This window comes from Uloborus diversus, chromosome 9 (assembly GCF_026930045.1).
Source record: "Uloborus diversus isolate 005 chromosome 9, Udiv.v.3.1, whole genome shotgun sequence".
Classification (NCBI taxonomy): Eukaryota; Metazoa; Arthropoda; class Arachnida; order Araneae; family Uloboridae; genus Uloborus; species Uloborus diversus.
This window is the reverse complement of record NC_072739.1, coordinates 3,274,244-3,299,085: the sequence shown is the minus strand read 5'-3', so window position 1 is coordinate 3,299,085 and position 24,842 is coordinate 3,274,244. Positions and strand designations below refer to the sequence as shown.

Sequence of the window (24,842 nt, the reverse complement as noted above, 5' to 3'; positions counted from 1 at the left end):
AAGACATTGAAAGGTTTATGTCAATCACATTACATGAAAAATTCATTGACTGTTAGGGCGGGATTAAGAGATGCCTTTGGTAAAAGTAGGAAGTAGGTTGATAGCAAAAATAACTTGAAATTAAAATATATTGTTTTGTCTCATAGAATGAACAAATAGCTCTTTTGAAACATCCGACTGCAATAAAAAGGGGAGTGCTAATCTTGACGTTGTACGAATTGTATAGTATAAATTTTTTTATCCTTCTATGAATAAAGTTTTTGTATTATGTAAGGTACATATGTAAGCTCACACATAGACAAAAATGTCACGACAAAACTCGTCAAAATTTATTCCCTGACTGTCAAAGGGCATTTTTTGGTTGCCTGCAAATCTACACACAAGTACGTGTGGTCATCCAGAAAAAAACTAATCAAAACTCGTTTAGGGTTAATTAAAACACATATTTATGTTGAAATTTGAGTGATAAATTTTTCAAGGAGAATATTTTCTTTTCATAGCATAGGGAAATAAACAGTGCATGTCTTTATGTAATCCAAAAATTTTTAAGGATAATCCGAATTTTCAGTTCTCCGAGGTGACGAGAGCCATAATTACCTCAGATTTTCGAGACTACTGTATTATTTGTGGCAGCTTTCTCTTTACCCGACTGTGCAAACGCAAAGAAGGGTAATGTGTTTATGAGTTAATGTATGTATTGATCCTATGTGTTGTTGCACAGGCTGAACGCCTTGGACAATTTTGTTGATTCTTACATCAATCGATTTGTCTTAACCTGGGAAGTGTCGCTAAATACCATGACAGTAATCAAAATTCACCATATCATCAACCAGTCGCCATATTGTCAGTTAGGGATTGTGTCGCATGCTTTCTGTGTGCGACAAATGCAGGTATCGTTTTTGCTGCCTGAATTTCTTTGTTTACTAAGTCAACTAATTCAATTTTCATTTGTAACATATTGCATTTTTTGGTTTTGATTCAGGGGACTGAGTTTCACGACATGTATTTTCTTGAGGGACATTTTAAGTTCTGCGAGAAAGATTTGACTGACGATGTTTCTGAACTTGCATCATCATGAGTTATACAGGCTGTTTATGCAGCTTTGGTTGATTTAAGTTCGCGCATTTTTGCTAAGGTCAAGCATATATAGCTTTAAGCAGAGTTATGTCCCTAGAGGAACTAATAATCATTAGTTTAGGCCACCGCAAGTTACTTAATAATCCTCATGGTATAAATTCTCCCAAAAAAATGACAAGATTGTGAAAGCTACCGCCTCATAATCATAATAACTAAGTCGATGAAAATTAACTAAAAAGTGTAAAATAAAAAATAACGGTTAAATAAAAATAAAAAACCTGACTGCGTTAAAAACAAAAAAGAAAAGAATATAAGTCCAGTAGTTTAGAATGATATTAAGTACTACTGAATAACTACAACTTTGAAATAGTTTTATAATTGATACACACATGAGACAAATCAAGTATTCAAAAGCAGAACAGAAGGATCAACAGTCTGGGCCCATTCCTTTTTGACCAATCAAGGAACCCCATAAAATTTGAATAGTCCCCAACTGTTGATCCTTCTATTCTGCTTTTGAATTTATGATTTTTCTTATGTGTGCATTGATTATAAAACTATTTAATGGTGTAGTTATTCAGTAGTACTTAATAATGTTCTAAACAACTGGACCTTTTTTTTAGTGTTCGAAAATTCAGAAAGAAGTTTCAGAAATTTAAGTCTGAAACAAAGTTGAGCAAGAGAGCAAATGGGTGTATTTTCCTTGCAAATGCTTTTTTCTATTGTTTTAAAAATACTATTTTGCCATTATTAATTTTTCATGGAAATTATAGTTTATTTAATATTTTCAGCTGTTTTGTGGAGTGAAGATATTGATATGCTCAGCTAGATCTGAAATTCTACACCTTGCCAGACTTGGAAATTCTAATACTGGACTGAAGGGATTTGAGAACTTTAGTAGAATATGTCTAGGTATTTGTTTCCCTTACATTGCAACGTTTGGAAAAATCATGGGAATTCAGTTTTATTTGTGACTGTAAATCCAAAAATACATTTTAACTCATTAAACGAGCACTAGTTAAACTTCATTAGCATCATTCACAAACATACTATTGTGTAAATCATATGCATGACATTTCAAAGTGAAAAAGTACACTGTTAGCTCCTCAAACTTGAGTTAGATTATTTAGGATTAGCCCTATCGTTTTATTCTTCCTGTTGTTAAATATGTTCATCAAAGAGCCCTTTAGTGAACTAATGAATAATAGAACTGTAGAAGTCTTGGAACTGTTCTGGATACCTTTACGAGAGAACAGTTGTATATGTGGTTAATAAAAGTGAACTTTGTGTGATTATTGTGAACCTCGTTTAATCTTTACCAGTTAAAAAAATATGCATTTTTTTTTTTTTTTTTTTGAGAAAAGTCAATCTTGTGAGTTTTCTGAAGCAGCCTGTAGTAGGGAGCTCTAGCAAGAAACTGCATTTGAATTTACACTTTAAGCTAAGCAATGTGCCTGTGAGCAACCATTTATTCTAAATACAAGGTTAAAAAAACATTCAAATTTTCACAGTAGAAATAAACCTTGTTCTTGTGGATGCTGCATAAAAGACTTTGGAAACAGTTCAAATATGCGACAAACTTTGGATGACAATATAAGAAAATTGATTCTTAAGTTTTAATTAAAAAAAAAAAAGCGTGTTTACTCTTTAAAACGCACTTTTGGATCAATATCAAATAGAAGCAGTTCTCTTTTTACTATCGTGAAAGTACATTTTTCTGACATTGCTAATTCAAAGGAACACTTGACGATGCATGCTAACCAAGAGCCATATTCTTGCGATGATTGCGGAAAGACATTTTCTCATGGTTCAAGTTTGAAATTGCATGTAAGGTCGCATACTAAGGAAAAGCCACATTCCTGTCATCTTTGTGAAAAGACATTTTCTCTGAGTTCAAACTTAAAGAAACATTTGAAAACACATAGTAAAGAAAAGCCATACTATTGTGATATCTGTGGAAGAACATTTCTTCATAGTTCGTACTTGAAAAAACACTTGCAGATACATAGTGGTAAGGAAAAGCCATATTCTTGTGTCTTTTGTGGAAATAAATTTTCTCAAAATTCAGAATTGAAATCGCATTTAAGGACTCATACTAAAGAAAAGCCATATTGTTGTGATTATTGTGGAAAATCGTTTTCTCAGAGTTCAAGTTTGAAATTGCATGTACGGACCCATACTAAAGAAAAGCCATATTCTTGTGATTATTGCAGAAAAACATTTTCTCAGAGTTCAAGTTTGAAATTGCATTTAAGGACCCATACTAAAGAAAAGCCATATTGTTGTGATCTTTGTAAAAAGACATTTTCTCAGCTTTCAGGCCTTAAAAATCACTTGAAAATACACAATAAAGAAAAGCCATACCATTGTGATATTTGTGAGAGAGCATTTCTTCATAGTTCATACTTGAAAAAACACTTGCAGATACATAGTGGTAAGAAAAAGCCGTATTCTTGTACCTTTTGTGAAAAGACATTTTCTCGAAATTCAGAATTGAAATCCCATTTAAGGACTCATACTAAAGAAAAGCCATATTCTTGCGATTTTTGTGGAAAGACGTTTTCTCATTATTCACTTTTGAAGTCACACTTGAGAATACATACTGAGGAAAAGCCATATTCTTGTGATTATTGCAGAAAAACATTTTCTCAGAGTTTAAGTTTGAAATTGCATCTAAGGACCCACACTAAGGAAAAGCCATATTCTTGTGATCTTTGTGGAAAAACATTTACACAGAATCCACACTTGAAAGTACATTTGAGGGTACATGCTAAAGAAAAGCCATATTCTTGTGATGAGTGTGGAAAAGCATTTACTCAGAGTTCACACTTGAAAAGACACTTGAGGACACATACTGGGGAAAAGCCGTATGTTTGTGATATGTGTGGAAACAAGTTTTCTGATTTGGAAATGTTGAAATCCCATTTGAGGGTACACACTAATGAGCTGTATTCTTGTGAGTATTGTGGAAAGACATGTGCTGTGAAATCAAATTTGAAAAAACACTTGAAGCTACATACTTCAGAAAAGCCATATTCTTGTGAATATTGTAAAAAAGCTTTTTATGAGAATTCAGATTTGAAACGACATTCGAAGATACACACTAAGGAAAAGCCATATTCTTGTGACTTGTGTGGAAATGCATTTTCTTGTTCCACAAGTTTGAAATCGCATTTAAGGACCCATACTAAAGAAAAGCCTTATTCCTGTGACTGTTGCGGAAAAACATTTTCTCAGAGTTTCAAGTTTGAAATTACATTTTAGGACCATACTGAAGAAAAACCATATTCTTGTGATTATTGCGGTAAAGCATTTTATAGCAGTTCACATTTCAAACGACATTTCGTTGATACATGCTAAGGAAAAGCCATATTATTCTGATTCCAGAAAAACGTTTTCTCAGGATACAGACTTGAAAGAAGAACACCTGGTTATACACACCAAAGAAAATGTATTGTTTTGCAGTTATTGTAAGAAAACATTGGATTGCAGTTTAGATATGGAAAACCATTTAAGGATGCATATTAAAGAAAAGCATCTAGTGGTTTTGGTCAAAAAACTTGCACTGACTTTTTTAGGGATAAAGGAGCCATTTGAGCATGCATTAAAGTGACTAAAAAAGAAAAAATGATTCTTCGGTCATGCTGTAATACATTTACTAAAACTAAAGGCAGCTAATTACTGGCATTCCTCTTTGGAATGCATACTAAAAAGAAACTAAAATTGTGTGACTATTGTGCAAATACTTTAGCTTTAACTTGAAAACATAAAATGGCAATTGATGCTTCAGACTAGTAGAATTAATTCTTGTAAGAGCCAAACTTTTGTCATGGGATCAGGCTGGTAAATCATGTCAGATCACGCAATTTAGATATTTTGAAATTCGGATTTGGTGACATAATATTAATGCTTGTAGTACTTGCATTTTTGAGTTTTTGTTTGGGTCTTTTGGTTTTTCCTCCTAAAACAGGCCTTTTAAAACAAAAAGCTATTGTTGAAAAGTTGCATTCTGCCTGTAATCATTGTAAAAGTGCACCTGTTCTATATTTATCGTTTAAAGATCACTTTACATTTTGTTGCTGAAAATCAAAGTGCTTGTTACATGATCTTTGTAATTCATTGTTGACTAAATATTCAAACCTAATGTGATCATTGAAATTTAATTAAATTAGTTATTGTTTAAATTGCTTATTTGAAATATTCAGCATATAAACCATGTGGCTTTGAATACTGAAAAATACAGTTAAAACTATAAATAAATCGCTGTCTGTTTTTTTTTCTTCATAAAACCATCTCTGTATGCAAAAACTTTTGAAGAGCTAAAACATGGGTTTAAAAAAGTATGATTTTTTATTCTTATTCTACTTATTATTATTATTTGTATTTATGTTGAAATCAGTTGGTTATTACACTAAAAGTATTTTAACCATTTTTTTTTATGAAGACTGTAACACAGTTACAAGTGTGTTAATTGTTTATTGAAGCAACATTTTAATGCTGTCAAAACATTCTTTTCCATATTGAAGCAATGCAGTTTTGGTTTCTAAAATTTTTGTGTTATACAGTAAAATCTTTCCAAGTGGCTTCCCCTTTTGTACCAAACAAAATGTGACTGCTCCTTAGGGCATTCATTATTGAACTCCAAATGAACTGCTAATTATATATTTCAACATTTCAAAATAATTTTTTTTCAGAAAATATTGAAAAAAAAAATTCTTTATTCCGTTATATCTACTCATTTGGTAAATATTGATTTGATTTCTGTTCGTTTACAACTTTCCAGTTTTTCTTGTTTTTTTTTTTTTTTTTTTTCATTTGTAAAAGCAAATCCATTTTTTTTTCTTGTTTTATTTCTTCATTTGTAAAGCAAATCCAAAATTGAGTCGTCAGCTATGCCTTCCGAATTAGTAATGATATCATCAATTTTCTCCAAAGTTTGCTGCTTTAAAAATTCACCTTTTGTTTATCGCCAATGATGCTAAATTCTTCATCATCTAAATCTCAAATAACGCCTGAAAGTCAAAAAAGAAGAAGAAAAAAAAGGTACAATCTTGATTAATATGTTCAAAAAATAAGAATTTAAATATTTACCATGAAGCTAAAAGTTCCATCTGTGGAGGAAAAAATCAGTCTTTATTGATTATTAAAATCTATGCAGTATGCGTACATGTACCTTATCTATCCCCCCCCCCCCAAAAAAAGAAGGCTACACACAGCACACAAAAAAAAAAAAAAGGAATGAAATGAAATCATAATCACCAATCCATTTTTTAAGCCTAGGCTGGCGACTATCCTGTTGCTCAAAAGGGTGACCAGTCTGAAGGGTTAGTAGAACATTGTACACATAGGCCGAAAATTTTGTTGTGTGAGAAACTGGTTACTAACAGACCAGTTTCAAAAGGTTTTACTATACAACAAATTCACCATTTAAATGCAATCTGTAGCTAAAATGAATGCTATTTGAAAAACTATTTAACATTTTTATAATTTACTTTCAGCACATAGTATTCAGCATTTGTAAAATAAGGAACTAATGTGACTGAAATATGATTGTTTTTAGCTGCTTGATATCTTTTTAAATGTGCGTAAATAATTAATAAATAGACTTCCTACATTAATATGCTGATTCTTTATGTACCATATATGGTTTTCTATGCTTTTACTTTAAATAATTTATCACTGTTACATATGTGTATATATGTGTGTGTGTGTATGGGAAGTGCACGCAAGAACTCAGGGGTTGATACAGGGATAGCTTTAGGCAATAAATCTTGAAAATGTTTCAAGTAACAGCGTTATCAGTCGTACCTCTTGGCTATGACCAAACTTTTAGGGAAAATTGAGCCACTTTATGTTTCTGTTGCGACAACTCCATTGTTTTAGTAGGTGATATATTACTATTGCTTAGTTGTTGCAAACTGTTCTTAGCATTCAAATAAATGTATTACAGTGTTTATTTATTTCAGTTTATTAAGCTAAGAATTCCTTATTTTTGCAAGTTAGGTCTAAGGTAGATGATGAGGCACTTTTGAAACACAACATCTTGGGGTAGTAGTGGACAGTTCCAATATCCTCTCTGTAATAATAATATTAGGGCTGTAGGACATTATAAGTTTTTAAAAATTGTGTAAATATTTAATTATTTTTCTTCTATAATCAGTTTGTCAATTTGTTAATTTTTATCTATATAGTGTGATTTGCCAGTAATTGGCCACTTAAGTATATTATAGTTGTAACTAAAGTTTTAGATAGAAGTTAGGACGGACTGGGACAACATAAATAAGGTAATACAAAGACATTAAAAGGTTTATGTCAATAACATTACATGAAAAATTCATTGACTGTTAGAGATGGATTAAGAGATGCCTTGAAGAAAGTAAGAAGTAGGTTGATAGCAAAAAATAACTTGAAATATAAAACATATCCTTTTGTCTGAAAGAACGAGCGAATAGCTCTTTTGAAATACCCGACCGTAATTAAAAAGGGGAGTGCAAATTTTGACGTTGTACGAATTGTATAGCATAGATTTTTTTCATCCTTCTATGAATAAAGTATTTTATTATGTAAGGTACATATGTAAGCTCACATATAGAAAAAAATGTCACGACAAAACTCATCAAAATTTGTTCTATGACTGTTGAAGGGCATTTTTTGGTTGCTTGCAAATCTACACACAAGTACGTGCAGATATCAAGAAAGAACTAATCAAAACTCGTTTAAGGTTAATTAAAACACATATTCATGTTGAAGTTTGAGTGATAAATTTTTGGAGGAGAATATTTTCTTTTCATAGCATAGGAAAGTAAACAGTGCATGGTTTTTATGTAGTCCAAATAATTTTCAGATAATCCAAATTTTCGAGACTCTACTGTATTATTTGTTGCAGCTTTCTCTTTACCCGACTGTACAAATGCAAAGGAGGGTAATGTGTTTATGAGTTAATGTACGTGTTGATCCTATATGGTTTGTAGGGGCTAAACCCCTTGGACAATTTTGTTCATTCTTACATCAATCAATTTGTCTTAACCTTGGAAGTGTCACTAAACACCATGACAGTAATCAAAATTCACCATATCATCAACCAGTCGCCATATTGTCAGTTAGGGATTGTGTCGCACGCTTTCTGTGTGCGACAAATGCAGGTAGCGTTTTTGCTGCCTGAATTTTTTGTTTACTAAGTCGACTAATTCGATTTTCATTTGTTACATATTGCATTTTTTGGTTTTGATTCTTGGGACTGAGTTTCACGACATGTATTTTCTTGAGAGACATTTTAAGTTTGGCCAGAAAGATTTGACTGACGATATTTCTGAGCTTGCATCATCGTGAGTCATGCAGGCTGTTTATACAGCTTTGGTTGATTTAAGTTCGCACATTTTTGCTAAGGTCAAGCATATGTAGCTTTAAGCAGAGTTAGGTCCTTAGAGGGCCTAATAATCATTAGTTTTTACCATTGCAAATTACTTATTAATCTTCACGGTGTAAATTCTCTCTATAAAATGACAAGATTGTGAAAGCTACCACCTTATAATCATAATATCTAAGTCAGTGAAAATTAACTAAAGAGTGTAAAATAAAAAATAATTGTGGCATAAAAAAAACCCCGACTGCGTAAAAAACAAAAAAAAAAAAAAAATATAAGTCAGTTTTTAAGAATGATATTAAGTATTACTACAGCTTTGAAATAGTTTTATAATCAATACACACATGATACAAATCAAGTATTCAAAAACAGAACAGTAGGATCAACAGTCTGGACCCATTCCTTTTTGACCAATCAAGGAACCCCGTAAAATTTGAATGTTCCCCAATCGTTGATCCTTCTATTCTGCTTTTGAATTTATGAATTCTATTTTGTGTGGATTGATTTTATAGAACTATTTAATGGTGTAGTCATTCATTAGTACTTAATAATGTTCAAAACTACTGGGCCTACTTTTTAGTATTAGAAAATTCAGAAAGAAGTCTCAGAAATTTAAGTCTGAAACAAAAGTTGAGCAAGAGAACAATGGGTGTATTTTCCTTGCAAATGCTTTTTTTATTGCTTTAAAAATACTACTTTTGCCATTATTAATTTTTCGTTTAAATTATACTTTATTTAATATTTTCAGCTGTTTTTGTGGAGTGAAGATATTGATATGCCCGGCTAGATCTGAAATTCTACACCTTGCTAGACTCGGAAATTCTAATACTGGACAGAAGGAATTTGAGAACTTTAGTAGAATATATCTAGGTATTTGTCTCCCTTACATTGCAACATTTGGAAAAATCATGGAAATCAGTTTTATTTGTGACTGAAAATCCAAAAATACATTTTAATTCATTAAACGAGCACTAGTTAAACTTCATTAGCATCATTCACAAATGTACTATTGTGTAAGTCATATGCATGACATTTCAAAGTGAAAAAGTACACTGTTAGCTCCTCAAACTTGAGTTAGATTATTGAGGAGTAGCCTTATTGTTTTATTTTCCCTGTTGTTAAATATGTTCATCGATAAGCCCTATAGTAAACTAATGAATAATGGAACTGTAGAAGTCTTGGAACTCTTCTGGATACTTTTAATAGAAAACAGTTGTATACGTGGTTAATTAAAGTGAACTTTGTGTGATTATTGTAAACCTCGTTTAATCTTTACCGGTTAAAAAAATATGCGTTTTTTTTTTTTGAAAAAGGTCAGTCTTGTGGTTTTTGTGAAGCAGCCTGTAGTAGGGAGCTCTAGCTAGAAACTGCATTAGCGTTTACACCTTAAGCTAAGCAATGTGCCTGTGAGCAACCATTTATTCTAAATACAAGGTTAAAAAAACATTCAAATTTTCACAGTAGAAATAAACCTTGTTCTTGTGGATGCTGCATAAAAGACTTTGGAAACAGTTCAAATATGCGACAAACTTTGGATGACAATATAAGAAAATTGATTCTTAAGTTTTAATTAAAAAAAAAAAGCGTGTTTACTCTTTAAAACGCACTTTTGGATCAATATCAAATAGAAGCAGTTCTCTTTTTACTATCGTGAAAGTACATTTTTCTGACATTGCTAATTCAAAGGAACACTTGACGATGCATGCTAACCAAGAGCCATATTCTTGCGATGATTGCGGAAAGACATTTTCTCATGGTTCAAGTTTGAAATTGCATGTAAGGTCGCATACTAAGGAAAAGCCACATTCCTGTCATCTTTGTGAAAAGACATTTTCTCTGAGTTCAAACTTAAAGAAACATTTGAAAACACATAGTAAAGAAAAGCCATACTATTGTGATATCTGTGGAAGAACATTTCTTCATAGTTCGTACTTGAAAAAACACTTGCAGATACATAGTGGTAAGGAAAAGCCATATTCTTGTGTCTTTTGTGGAAATAAATTTTCTCAAAATTCAGAATTGAAATCGCATTTAAGGACTCATACTAAAGAAAAGCCATATTGTTGTGATTATTGTGGAAAATCGTTTTCTCAGAGTTCAAGTTTGAAATTGCATGTACGGACCCATACTGAAGAAAAGCCATATTCTTGTGATTATTGCAGAAAAACATTTTCTCAGAGTTCAAGTTTGAAATTGCATTTAAGGACCCATACTGAAGAAAAACCATATTCTTGTGATCTTTGTAAAAAGACATTTTCTCAGCTTTCAGGCCTTAAAAATCACTTGAAAATACACAATAAAGAAAAGCCATACTATTGTGATATTTGTGGGAGAGCATTTCTTCATAGTTCATACTTGAAAAAACACTTGCAGATACATAGTGGTAAGGAAAAGCCATATTCTTGTACCTTTTGTGGAAAGACATTTTCTCGAAATTCAGAATTGAAATCCCATTTAAGGACTCATACTAAAGAAAAGCCATATTCTTGCGATTATTGTGGAAAAGCATTTTCTCATAGGTTAACCCTGAAGTTACACTTGAGGGTACATACTAAGGAAAAGCCATATTCTTGTGATTATTGTGGAAAGAAATTTTCTAATCATGCACCCTTCAAAACACACTTGAGGGTACATACTAAGGAAAAGCCTTATTCTTGTGACCAGTGTGGAAATATGTTTTCTCATCTTCAAAGTTTGGAATTGCATTTAAGGGGCCACACTAAGGAAAAGCCATATTCTTGTGATTATTGTGAGAAAACATTTTCCCAGAAACCACATTTGAAAGCACATTTGAGGGTACATACTAAGGAAAAGCCATACTCTTGTGATGAGTGTGGAAGAGCATTTACTCAGAGTTCACACTTGAAAAGACACTGGAGGATACATACTGGGGAAAAACCACATTCTTGTGACTACTGTGGAAATACGTTTTCCGAAATTTCATACTTGAAATCGCATTTGAGGAAACACACTAAAGAGCTGTATTCTTGTGAGTATTGTGGAAAGACATGTGCTGTGAAATCAAATTTGAAAAAACACTTGAGAATACATACTCAAAAAGAAAAGCCATATTCTTGTGATATTTGTGGAAAAGCATTTTATCAGAATTCAGATTTGAAACGACATTTGAAGATACACACTAAGGAAAAGCCATATTCTTGTGCCTTGTGTGGAAATGCATTTTCTTGTTCCACAAGTTTGAAATCGCATTTAAGGACCCATACTAAAGAAAAGCCTTATTCCTGTGACTGTTGTGGAAAAACATTTTCTCAGAGTTCAAGTTTGAAATTGCATTGTAGGACCCATACTGAAGAAAAACCACATTCTTGTGATTATTGCGGTAAAGCATTTTCTGACAATTCATACTTCAAACGACATTTGTTGACACATGCTAAGGAAAAGCCATATTATTCTGATTCCAGAAAAACGTTTTCTCAGGACACAGACTTGAAAGAACAACACTTGAATATACAAACCAAAGAAAATGTATTGTTTTGTAGTTATTGTAAGAAAACATTGGATTGTAGTTCAGATATGGAAAACCATTTAAGGATGCATATTAAAGAAAAGCATCTTGTGGTTTTGGTCAAAAAACTAGCACTGACTTTTTAGCATAAAAGAGCCATTTGAGCATGCATTAAAGTGACTAAAAAAGAAAAATGATGCTGCAGTCATGCTGTAATACATTCACTAAAACTAAAGGCTCCTGGTTACTGACATTCCTGTTTGGAATGCATACTAAAAAGAAACTAAAATTTTGTGACTGTTGTGCAAATACTTTAGCTTTAAGAATGAAAACATAAAATGGCAATTGATGCTTCAGTCTAGTAGAATTGATTCTTGTAAGAGTCAAACTTTTGTCATGGGATCAGGCTGGAAAATCATTTCAGATCATGTGATTTAGATATTTTTAAATTCGGATTTGGTGACATAATATTAATGCATTTTTGAATTTTTGTTTGGGTCTTTTGGTTTTTCCTTCCTAAAACAGGCCTTTTAAGCAAAAAGCTATTGTTGAAAAGTTTCATTCTGCCCATAATAATTGCAAAAGTGCACCTGTTCAATATTTATTGTTTAAAGATCACTTTACATTTTGTTGCTGAAAATCAAAGTGCTTGTTACGTAATCTTTGTAAATCACTGTTGACTAAATATTCAAACCTAATATGGCAGTTGAAATTGAATTAAATTAGTTATTGTTTAAATTGCTATTTTGGAACATTCAGCATATAAACCATGTGGATTGAATACTGAATTCATTTAAAACTATAAATAAATAGCTGTCTTTTTTTTTTCCTTTCATAAAACCATCTCTGTATGGAAAACTTTTGAAGAGCTAAAATATGCATGTAAAAACTATGACATTTTTTATTCTTATTCTACTTATTATTATTAGTTGAATTTATGTTGAAATCAGTTGTTGGTGATTACACTAAAAGCAATTAACCACTTTTTTTATGAAGACTGTAACACAGTTACAAGTATGTTAATTGTTATTGAAGCAACATTTTAATGCTGTCAAAACATTCTATTCCACATTGAAGCAATGCAGTTTTGGTTCTAAAATTTTTGCATTATATAGTAAAATCTAGTGGCTTCCCCTTTTGTACCAACAAAATGTGACTGCTTCTGAGGGCATTCATTATTGAACTCCAACTGAACTGCTAATGATAGATTTCAACATTTCAAAATAATTTTTTTCAGAAAATATTGAAAAGAAAATTCTTTATTTCGTTATATCTACTCCTTTGTAAAAAATGATTCGATTTCTATTCGTTTACAACTTTAAAGTTGCATAAAAACCAATTTTTCTTGTTTTTTTTTTTCATTTGTAAAAGCAAATCCAAAATTGAGTCGTTAGCTATACCTTCCGAATTAGTAATGATACCATCAATTTTCTCCGAAGTTTGCTGCTTTAAAAATTCACCTTTTGTTTATCGCCAATAATGCTAAATTCTTCATCATCTAAATCCCAAATAATGCCCGAAAGTCAAAAAAGAAGGAAAAAAACGGTACAATCTTAATATGTTCAAAAAATAAGAATTTAAATATTTACCATGAAGCTAAAAGTTCCATCTGTGGAGGAAAAAATCAGTCTTTATTGATTATTAAAATCTATGCAGTATGCATACATGTACCTTATCTATCCCCCTCCCCCCCCAAAAAAAAAGCAGGCTGTTCACTTAACAGAAGGCTACACATAAAAAAAAAAGAGAAATGAAATCACAATCACCAATCCATTTTGAAGCCTAGGCTGGCGACTATCCTGTTGCTCAAAGGGTGACCAGTCTGAAGGGTTGGTAGAACATTGTACACATAGGCCAAAAATTTCGTTGTGTGAGAAACTGGTTACTAACAGGCCAGTTTCAAAAGGTTTTACTATACAGCAAATTCACCAATTAAATGCAATCTGTAGCTGAAATGAATGCTATTTGAAAAACTATAACATTTTTATAAAGGACTTCCAACACATAGCATTCAGTGTTTTGTAAAATATGGAATTAATGGGACTGAAATATGTTTTTACCCTTTTGATATCTTTTTAAATGTATGTAAATAATTAATAGACTTCCTGCATTAATATGGTGATTTTTTATTTACATATATGGCTTTCTATGCTTTTTCTTTAATTTGTTTATCACTATTACATATATGTATATGTGTGAGTGTATGGGAAGGGCACACAAGAACTCGGGTTTATTCAGGGATAACTTCAGGCGATAAACCTTGAAAATGTTTCAAGCAACAGCATTATCAGGCCTACCTCTTTTCCATGGCGAAACTTTTAGAGCCAAATGAGCCACTTTATGTTTCTGTAGTGACAACTTCATTGTTTTAGTTAGTTGTTGCAAACTTAGTTTAACATTTAAGTAAAGGTTTTCCAGTGTTTATCTATTTTATTAAGTTAAGAATTCCTTATTTTTGCTAGTTGGTTCTAATGTAGACGATGAGACACTTTAGAACACAACATCTTAGTGTTGTAGTGAACAGTTCCAATATCCTCTCTGTAATGATAATATTAGGGTTGTAGGCAGGGTTGGCAAATTTTTTGGACACTGGTAAAAACCTGGGTTTTTACTGTCCTGTCCAAAACCCTTGTGTCCAAAACTATATTTTTAGAAAAATTTTATTGTGAGAAAACATCAAAAACAAAATAAAATGTATCAAAGTAATGTTTTTATATTCAACATTTATTCAATGAGAACTTTCAGCTTATTTATGCAGCTGATTTTAATGTAGTTTCATAGAAGTTGCATTCTTTATTAAAATTTCAATTTGTATGCATGAGTTTATTTATTTTTGATAATAGTAACCAAATTTCCATATGTTTGTGCATGTGTGCAAATGAAAGCAGGGTTGGCAAGATTTTTACAATCCTGTTCAAAACCCTTTAGCCCGAAAGTGTCCAAAACTATTTTTGAGAAACTATATTTTGGGTGAAGATATCAAAAAAAGAACAAAATGTGTCAAAATAATTTTATTTACTATTTAATACATTTATTCAATGTGAACATTCAAGTAAAAATGTATATGTTATTTATGCAGCTGATTTTAATCTAGTTACGTAAAAATTTATTTCTTCATTAAAAATTTCAATTTGTATGCGGGAGGGGTTTAGTTTTCTCCCATAAATCGAATTTTTCGACATTTATGCATGTGTGCAAGATAGAAGTGTTCAAAATTAAGATTCCAAAATGGACTTAAAGGCAATAAATTAAAATTTTTCTAGTTACAGAATGTATTATATTAAAAATATGAACTAATTTTTTTAAGTAAAACATTTTTTAAATAAATATTTTTGAGGAAAATATTATCAAATATTCATTAATTAAACCTCATTAATATATATATTTATGCATTGTAAATATTGTAGCAATACACATTGATTAGATTACACCCCTTTAGCTTTAGTAAAGTTTTGGACAGTTTCGAACACTTTTGGACAGTTTTGGACGGTAAAAACCACCTGTCCTGTCCTAAACCAGTTTTGGACAGTCCAAAACCCAACCCTGGTTGTAGGATATTATAAGTTTTTAAAAATTGTGTAAATATTTAATTATGTTTCCTCCATAATCAGTTTGTCAATTTGTTGTTAATTATTATCTTTATTAGTTTGATTTGCCAGTAATTGACCTCACAAGTATATTATAGTTGTAACTGAAGTTTTAGATGGAAGTTATGACGGTACACTTACAAAGCCATCTAAAACTTTCAAGAAAGTCATTTTTCGTACTAGTGAGTTACGTGATGAAATGTTTAATCACATTTTTCGGTGTGAAATTTCAATTTGCAGGTTCATTTATACTGAGGTACGAGGTTTATCCAGAAAATATGTATAAAAGTTGAGTAATAACTTTATTATGCAGTTATTCAGGTATTACAATATGGTCTCCTTCAAAGTGCTCTCCCTGAGATAAGATGCAATTCAGCCAACACCCTTTCCACTGTTGATAACAATTCTGAAAGCCTTCAGTTGTGATGTTGTTGAGTTGCCGTGTCGTTTTTGCCTTGATAGCTTCCACAGCTCCCAAGTTCCACCCCTGAAGTACCATTTTGCATTCGGGGAATAGGAAGAAGTCACATGCGGCTAAATCGGTGAATAAGGCAGGTGATCTCTCACAATGATTGAGCTTCTGGCCAAAAACTCATGCACAACGAGTGATTTGTGAGTGGGCTCATTTCTTTATTTCAAGTTTCTGTGTCAGAACCTCGTGAACAATTGTTTTGGGGATTGACTGCCCTTGTCAGCTATTATTCTGACTATTATTATGGACTTTAAGAACGCAAGTTCGAATTCGTTCAACATTTTCATCAGAACTCGATGTTGAGGGGCGTCAGTCTCCTTTCGCGTCTTCTCGACCTTTCCGGAACCTTTTTAACCACTTGTTCACGGCTGGTTCCTTCAGAGAATTGTCAGCGTAAACTTGTTTCTAAGACTCAAAACTCTCACGACCATTCTTTCCTAGCTTTGTTGGAAACTTGATGTTGATGCACTGCTTACCAGCGGCAGGTGAAAAACTTTTAACAAGCAACCGCACACTCCTACTTACACACTTCAAACTCCTTCATTTTTGTTTTAACTCCTTCAAAACTTCTTTTTTAGTTCAAGACTACATAATCTTCCTCTGTGAAAGTAATTTAAAATACTTCGATCGATAACTTAATTTCGTCACAAGAGCGATGTTATAAGGGAGGTTTTATTGTAATAGTAATTTTGTATATTTATTTTTTTTCATAAAGATGTGATTTACAAATTGATTATGAAAGTGATAAAAATTGAAGATGAAAATATTACGTGGCTAAGACATTTCATAAGTGAAGTAAACGTAGTTTTATGATTATTGTTTTTCCTTCCACCACCCTCAGTAGCAGAAGTCAGATTATCTAATTTTTAAAAATACATAAGTAGATGTGATTTTGTTAAAAGAACAATTGTTTAGTAAATTGCAGTTTTGACAATGTAAAAAGGGTCATCCACAAGTGATATCATGCCTTGAGGGGGAGACGGGTTTATAAAATTGTGACAAATGGAAGTGAGAAGGTGATAAAAAGTGACATCATGCAGTTATTATGACAATATATTTATGAAAATTTCGACATGTGACAAGGGGAGGAGTAAGGTGAAATGTGACACTTTGTGACAAAGGATGAAGTCGATCGAATATGTTGAAACAAAGTGACATCATTTAAGGACAGCCCAAAAGTACTCCTTCAAAGTCTCATTTTACTCCTTCAAAACTCCTCCAAAACCCCTTCATTTTATTTCTGGAATCGAGTACGAACTCTGATTGAGGGGGTTGGCTACAGTCGCAGTGCCACGTGACACGTCACCCCGACTTATTTATACAGATTTTCCAGACAAACCTCGTATGCTGATCATCCTTGTTTGTTTTAAATAAATAAAAAAAAACTTGCATTTAATAAACTGTTGGGATTAAGGGGTGGTCTAAAATGCTATCAATGCCAATAATTGTCCAAAATGGTCCAGTAATGAACTTCTGTGGGTTTTAAAGCTTTTTTCTTCAAACCAAAGTGATTACACACATTTTTGTGTTTAAGAATTAAATGTAATAGAATTTTCATAATAATAAATGCTGTAGGTCATCCACTAAATTATTGCTGATTAATCACCATGTTTATATACTTTATAATTGATATATTTTCAATAAGAAGCATTCTCTTTGGTAGGAAAACTATCAGGACCGCCCAAAAAGTATGTTTCATTCAGCAAATTGAAAATTTTTCCCATCCCAAAAATATAAGTTTAGGGAGCCCCTGCATGTTGAGAGAAGAATAAATTAAAAGGTACTAAAAATATGAAAGCATTACCCTGAAGGATGTCAGTGCGATTGTGGAGACTTTATTTTTCTTTCATCCCGCGAGGATATCATACTATAATTTTTCAAATAAACTGCAGTTAACTTTTCCAATTTAAGTAGAAAAATTTATTTAAGAAAAACAAAGAACTGGAGTTTTTTGTGCATAAAGTACTAAGCTATCACCCTAGCTCAATGCAGGTACCAGTTTTGAGCACCATATGCATTTACTTTTTTCCCCCATGGATTCATCGAATGTGAAGCTTCACCAGAATGTGAAACTGATTGGTTTTGATTCAAGAATTAAAAGCACTTTTCAATTCAGTTTTAATGGCATAAAGTTTTTTTTTTTTTTTTTTAAATACGCAGATAGTTTATATAACTGTCTGAAAATATCAGTTTGAGCAATGAATTCTTGCTGGAGTTTTTGGAAGAGGAACTTTACCTTTCCATGAATTGACAAGTCCAGTGCTGTTTAGACTGACTTTCCGTAGTAATCTCTTTTGTTCAAGAAAAGTGATATTTGGAAAAAAAAAAAATCTTTTTCTCTCATGCAGAACCATATCCTTGCTCTAAAAACTTAAGTTCTCATAATTCCGAAACACAGCTATGCAGTTTTTATCAGTTTTGGAAATAAATGGTCGTTATTGTATTTTGCAACCAGATTTGGCGACTAGATTTCCAACCCTTAGTGCAAAATTAGACACCTAAAGTTTTGGACCACATTGCAGCTTTTCTTTCCTGACGCCTAGTAAGTTAAGACACCTGATAAACCAAAATATAAACTTTTAAACGTAATTTTCACATGTTTTCAACTTTGTCATTAAAAAAACCTTTTCTTTCGTATACTTTTTGAGCTTTTTTAAATATAGTTGCAGCAATGTGCAGCAATTTTATTTAATAAATATATCTTTTTAATATTTGGATACATATATTATTGATTCATTAAAACAGGCCCTAAAGTTTTTCATTTTGATGCATAAATCTTACACTGGACGTCATTACGACAAGTTGATTTAAATTTTTATCTTATAACACTGGTTTTTGTTGCTGAATAGTGTGGCAGGGAAACCGAGGATAAGCGAATTCGCGGATAATCCACACAGTAGGTAAAAATGATGCTAGTGTTAGCGATGGCTTATAAAGATCCATAACACTTGCATACTTTTGAGCCATTGCTCAAACCATAACAGTGTAAGTAAAGAATACATATAAAAGCTCATTACTACAGGATTACACACATGTGAGGTCAAATACATCAAACTAGACAAGAAAAGCAAGGAGAATTTTTTCAATGCCAGTCCAGTAACTCGTTTACGCACGTAAGTAGAGTAGATCTCAGTTGGGAAGATCTGAAAATCAGCAAGTAGTGTAGATCTGAAGCAGTAAGTAGTGTGAATAAAAAAAAAATCAGGTTTAAACAAGTTAGGCTGTGGTAACTTTTGAATATTTGGTGTTATTAAGAAATAAGAAAGTCTACAAATAGATTTTGTACTTACTAAGTTAAAACGTATGCATTTATCTGCCTGCAGTTAATCATTGCGGATTTTTATTTTTTTGAAAGCGTAACATGGGCACAGATAACCCTTCCCGCAGATAGTCGGCAATTTACCGTACTAGTATATTTTGTAATAGTACTAACTATTAAGTACAAGTACCAAACAGCAATATTAAAGTATGCAAGCATTAATTTCAATATTTTTTTTTAACTCCATTTTATCAAGTTTTGTTTCAAAACTTTAAATCTGAAACAGAAGTTGAGCAGGAGAAGAAATGGGTGTATTTTAGACTCAAATACTTTTTTAAATTATTTGAAAATATTTGTTAACATTATTAATAATTTTTTACAAAAACTATATTTTATGAAATATTTTCAGCTGTTTTGTGAGGTAAAGATGTTGGTACGCCTAACTTAGATCTGAAATTCCACACCTTGCTAGACTAAAAAAATCTCATTCTGGACGGAAGAGACTTGAGAACTATGGTAGAAAAAACCAAGGTATTAGTCTCCATTACATTGTAACATTTGGGGATGCATTTTTCTTTGTAATTAAAAAATGCAAAAATACATTTTCAACTCTCTAAACAAGTGTACTAGTTAAGAATTCATTGTATAATTCATAAACATACAAATGTGTAAATAATGTACATGACAATGCAAAGTGAAGACTGAACTGTTAGCTCTACAAAGAATCCATATTTGAGTTTGATTATTTAGAATTAGCCTTGTTCTTTTTCTCTTCTTTTTATTAAATATATTCATCCACATGCCATATAGTAAACTAATGAATAATGCAACCATAGAAGTCTTGGAACTCTTTTGGTAACTTTTCAAGAGAACATTCATATACTTGGTGATTGAAAGTGAACTTCTTGTGATTATTGCGAAGCCTCATTTATTCTTTACCAGTTAAAAATATATAAAGTAAAAAAAGAAAAATTTTTTTTTGCTTTTAATCACATTTTTTTTTTATTACTGTGAGGCAGAGTTTAGTGCTTAGCTCTCGCAAGAAACTGCATATTAGTTTACACTTTCAGCAGAACACTATGCTTCTTAGCTATCATTGATACTAAATGCAAGGTTTAAGAAGGCTTTTAAATATGCACAGCAGAAATAAGCCATGCCCTTGTAAGATGCTGCAAAAAGCACTTTTGGTATCAGTTCAAATTTGAAACAAGCTCTTGATGAGACATGCCAGAAAAATAAACCTTAAATTTTAATCAAAAAAAAAACAGAGTTCAAGCTTTAAAACCCACTTTTGGATAAATATCAAACAGAAGCTGTCTTCTTGTTACACTGTTGTGAAAGTACTTTTTCTTACGTTGCTAATTCAGTGGAACATTTGAGGATGCATGCAAACGAAGAGCCATACTCTTGTGATGATTGCGGGAAAACATTTTCTCAGAGTTCAAATTTGAAAAAACACTTGAAGATACATAGTAAAGAAAAGCCACATTCTTGTGATTTTTGTGGGAGATTATTTCTTCTGAGTTCATACTTGAAAAATCACTTGAGGATGCATACTAAGGAAAAGCCATATTCTTGTGATTATTGTGACATGAGCTTCTCTCATCATGCGCACGTCAAATCACACTTGAGGGTACATACTAAGGAAAAGCCATATTCTTGTGATTATTGTGGAAAGAAATTTTCTAATCATGCACCCTTCAAAACACACTTGAGGGTACATACTAAGGAAAAGCCTTATTCTTGTGACCAGTGTGGAAATATGTTTTCTCATCTTCAAAGTTTGGAATTGCATTTAAGGGGCCACACTAAGGAAAAGCCATATTCTTGTGATTATTGTGAGAAAACATTTTCCCAGAAACCACATTTGAAAGCACATTTGAGGGTACATACTAAGGAAAAGCCATACTCTTGTGATGAGTGTGGAAGAGCATTTGCTCAGAGTTCACACTTGAAAAGACACTGGAGGATACATACTGGGGAAAAACCACATTCTTGTGACTACTGTGGAAATACGTTTTCTGAAATTTCATACTTGAAATCTCATTTGAGGAAACACACTAAAGAGCTGTATTCTTGTGAGTATTGTGGAAAGACATGTGCTGTGAAATCAAATTTGAAAAAACACTTGAGGATACATACTCAAAAAGAAAAGCCATATTCTTGTGATATTTGTGGAAAAGCATTTTATGAGAATTCAGATTTAAAACAACATATGAAGATGCACACTAAGGAAAAGCCATACTCTTGTGACTTGTGTGGAAATGCATTTTCTTGTTCCACAAGTTTGAAATCGCATTTGAGAAGACACACTAAAGAAAAGCCCTATTCGTGTGACTGTTGCGGAAAAACATTTTCTCACAGTTCAAGTTTGAAATTGCATTTTAGGACCCATACTGAAGAAAAACCATATTCTTGTGATTATTGCGGTAAAGCATTTTCCAGTAATTCACATTTCAAACGACATTTGTTGATACATGCTAAGGAAAAGCCATATTATTCTGATTGCAGAAAAATGTTTTCTCAGGATACAGACTTGAAAGAAGAACACTTGGTTATACACACCAAAGAAAATGTATTGTTTTGTAGTTATTGTAAGAAAACATTGGATTGCAGTTTAGATATGGAAAACCATTTAAGGATGCATATTAAAGAAAAGTGTCTTGTGGTTTTGGTCAAAAAACTTGCACTGACGTTTTAGGATAAAGGAGCCATTTGAGCATGCATTAAAGAGACTAAAAAAGAAAAATGATGCTGCAGTCATGCTGTAATACATTTACTAAAACTAAAGGCACCTAATTACTGACATTCCTCTTTGGAATGCATACTAAAAAGAAATAAAAATTTTGTGACTATTGTGCAAATACTTTAGCTTTAAGAATGAAAACTTAAAATCACAATTGCTGCTTCAGACTAGTAGAATATATTCTTGTAAGAGCCAAACTTTTTTCATTGGATCAGGCTGGAAAATCATGTCAGATCATGCGATTTAGATATTTTGTAATTCGGATTTGGTGACATAATATTAATGCTTGTAGTACTTGCATTTTTGAGTTTTTGTTTGGGTCTTTTGGTTTTTCCTCCCTAAAACAGGCCTTTTAAACAAAAAGCTATTGTTGAAAAGTTGCATTCTGCCTGTAATCATTGTAAAAGTGTACCTGTTCTATATTTATTGTTTAAAGATCACTTTACATTTTGTTGCTGAAAATCAAAGTGCTTGTTACGTAATCTTTGTAACTCACTGTTGACTAAATATTCAAACCTAATATGGCAGTTGAAATTTAATTAAATTAGTTATTGTTTAAATTGCTATTTTGGAACATTCAGTGTTTAAACCATGTGGATTGAATACTGAAATCATTTAAAACTATAAATAAATAGCTGTCTTTTTTTTTTTCTTTCATAAAACCATTTCTGTATGGAAAACTTTTGAAGAGCTAAAATATGCATGTAACTATGACATTTTTATTCTTATTCTACTTATTATTATTAGTTGAATTTATGTTGAAATCAGTTGTTGGAGATTACACTAAAAGCAATTAACCACTTTTTTTTTATGAAGACTGTAACACAGTTACAAGTATGTTAATTGTTATTGAAGCAACATTTTAATGCTGTCAAAACATTCTATTCCACATTGAAGCAATGCAGTTTTGGTTCTAAAGTTTTTGCATTATACAGTAAAATCTAGTGGCTTCCCCTTTTGTACCAACAAAATGTGACTGCTTCTGAGGGCATTCATTATTGAACTCCAACTGAACTGCTAATGATAGATTTCAACATTTCAAAATAATTTTTTTCAGAAAATATTGAAAAGAAAATTCTTCATTCCGTTATATCTAGTCCTTTGTAAAAAATGATTCGATTTCTATTCGTTTACAACTTTAAAGTTGCATAAAAACCAATTTTTCTTGTTTTATTTTTTCATTTGTAAAAGCAAATCCAAAATTGAGTCGTCAGCTATACCTTCCGAATTAGTAATGATACCACAAATTTTCTCCGAAGTTTGCTGCTTTAGAAATTCACCTTTTGTTTATCACCAATAATGCTAAATTGTTCATCATCTAAATCCCAAATAATGCCCGAAAGTCAAAAAAGAAGAAAAAAAAAGGTACAATATTAATTAATATGTTCAAAAAATAGGAATTTAAATATTTACCATGAAGCTAAAAGTTCCGTCTGTGGAGGAAAAAATCAGTCTTTATTGATTATTAAAATCTATGCAGTATGCATACATGTACCTTATCTATCCCCCCCCCCCAAAAAAAAAAAGCAGGCTGTTCACTTAACAGAAGGCTACACATTAAAAAAAAAAAAAAAAGGAATGAAATGAAATCATAATCACCAATCCATTTTGAAGCCTAGGCTGGCGACTATCCTGTTGCTCAAAGGGTGACCAGTCTGAAGGGTTGGTAGAACATTGTACACATAGGCCAAAAATTTCGTTGTGTGAGAAACTGGTTACTAACAGGCCAGTTTCAAAAGGTTTTACTATACAGCAAATTCACCAATTAAATGCAATCTGTAGCTGAAATGAATGCTATTTGAAAAACTATAACATTTTTATAAAGGACTTTCAACACATAGCATTCAGTGTTTTGTAAAATATGGAATTAATGGGACTGAAATATGTTTTTACCCTTTTGATATCTTTTTAAATGTATGTAAATAATTAATAGACTTCCTGCATTAATATGGTGATTTTTTATTTACATATATGGCTTTCTATGCTTTTTCTTTAATTTGTTTATCACTATTACATATATGTATATGTGTGAGTGTATGGGAAGGGCACACAAGAACTCGGGTTTATTCAGGGATAACTTCAGGCAATAAACCTTGAAAATGTTTCAAGCAACAGCATTATCAGGCCTACCTCTTTTCCATGGCGAAACTTTTAGAGCCAAATGAGCCACTTTATGTTTCTGTAGCAACAACTTCATTGTTTTAGTTAGTTGTTGCAAACTTAGTTTAACATTTAAGTAAAGGTTTTACAGTGTTTATCTATTTTATTAAGTTAAGAATTCCTTATTTTTGCAAGTTGGTTCTAATGTAGACGATGAGACACTTTTGAACACAACATCTTAGTGTTGTAGTGAACAGTTCCAATATCCTCTCTGTAATGATAATATTAGGGTTGTAGGCAGGGTTGGCAAGGTTTTGGACACTGGTAAAAACCTGGGTTTTTACTGTCCTGTCCAAATTCCTTGTGTCCAAAACTATATTTTTAGAAAAATTTTATTGTGAGAAAACATCAAAAACAGAATAAAATGTATCAAAGTAATGTTTTATATTCAACATTTATTCAATGAGAACTTTCAGCTTATTTATGCAGCTGATTTTAATGTAGTTTCATAGAAGTTGCATTCTTTATTAAAATTTCAATTTGTATGCATGAGTTTATTTATTTTTGATAATAGTAACCAAATTTCCCTATGTTTATGCATGTGTGCAAATGAAAGCAGGGTTGGCAAGGTTTTTACAATCCTGTTCAAAACCCTTGAGCCCGAAAGTGCCCAAAACTATTTTTGAGAAACTATATTTTGGGAGAAGATATCAAAAAAAGAACAAAATGTGTCAAAATTATTTTTTTTACTATTTAATGTATTGTAACGGAT

At 31.8% G+C, this 24,842-nt stretch overlaps 1 pseudogene; it reads left to right on the top strand.

Annotated features, from left to right (window-relative positions):
• Nucleotides 1-2,244: 2,244 nt before the first annotated feature.
• On the top strand, nt 2,245-24,312 carry LOC129229703 (zinc finger protein 658B-like; annotated as a pseudogene).
• Nucleotides 24,313-24,842: the final 530 nt, after the last annotated feature.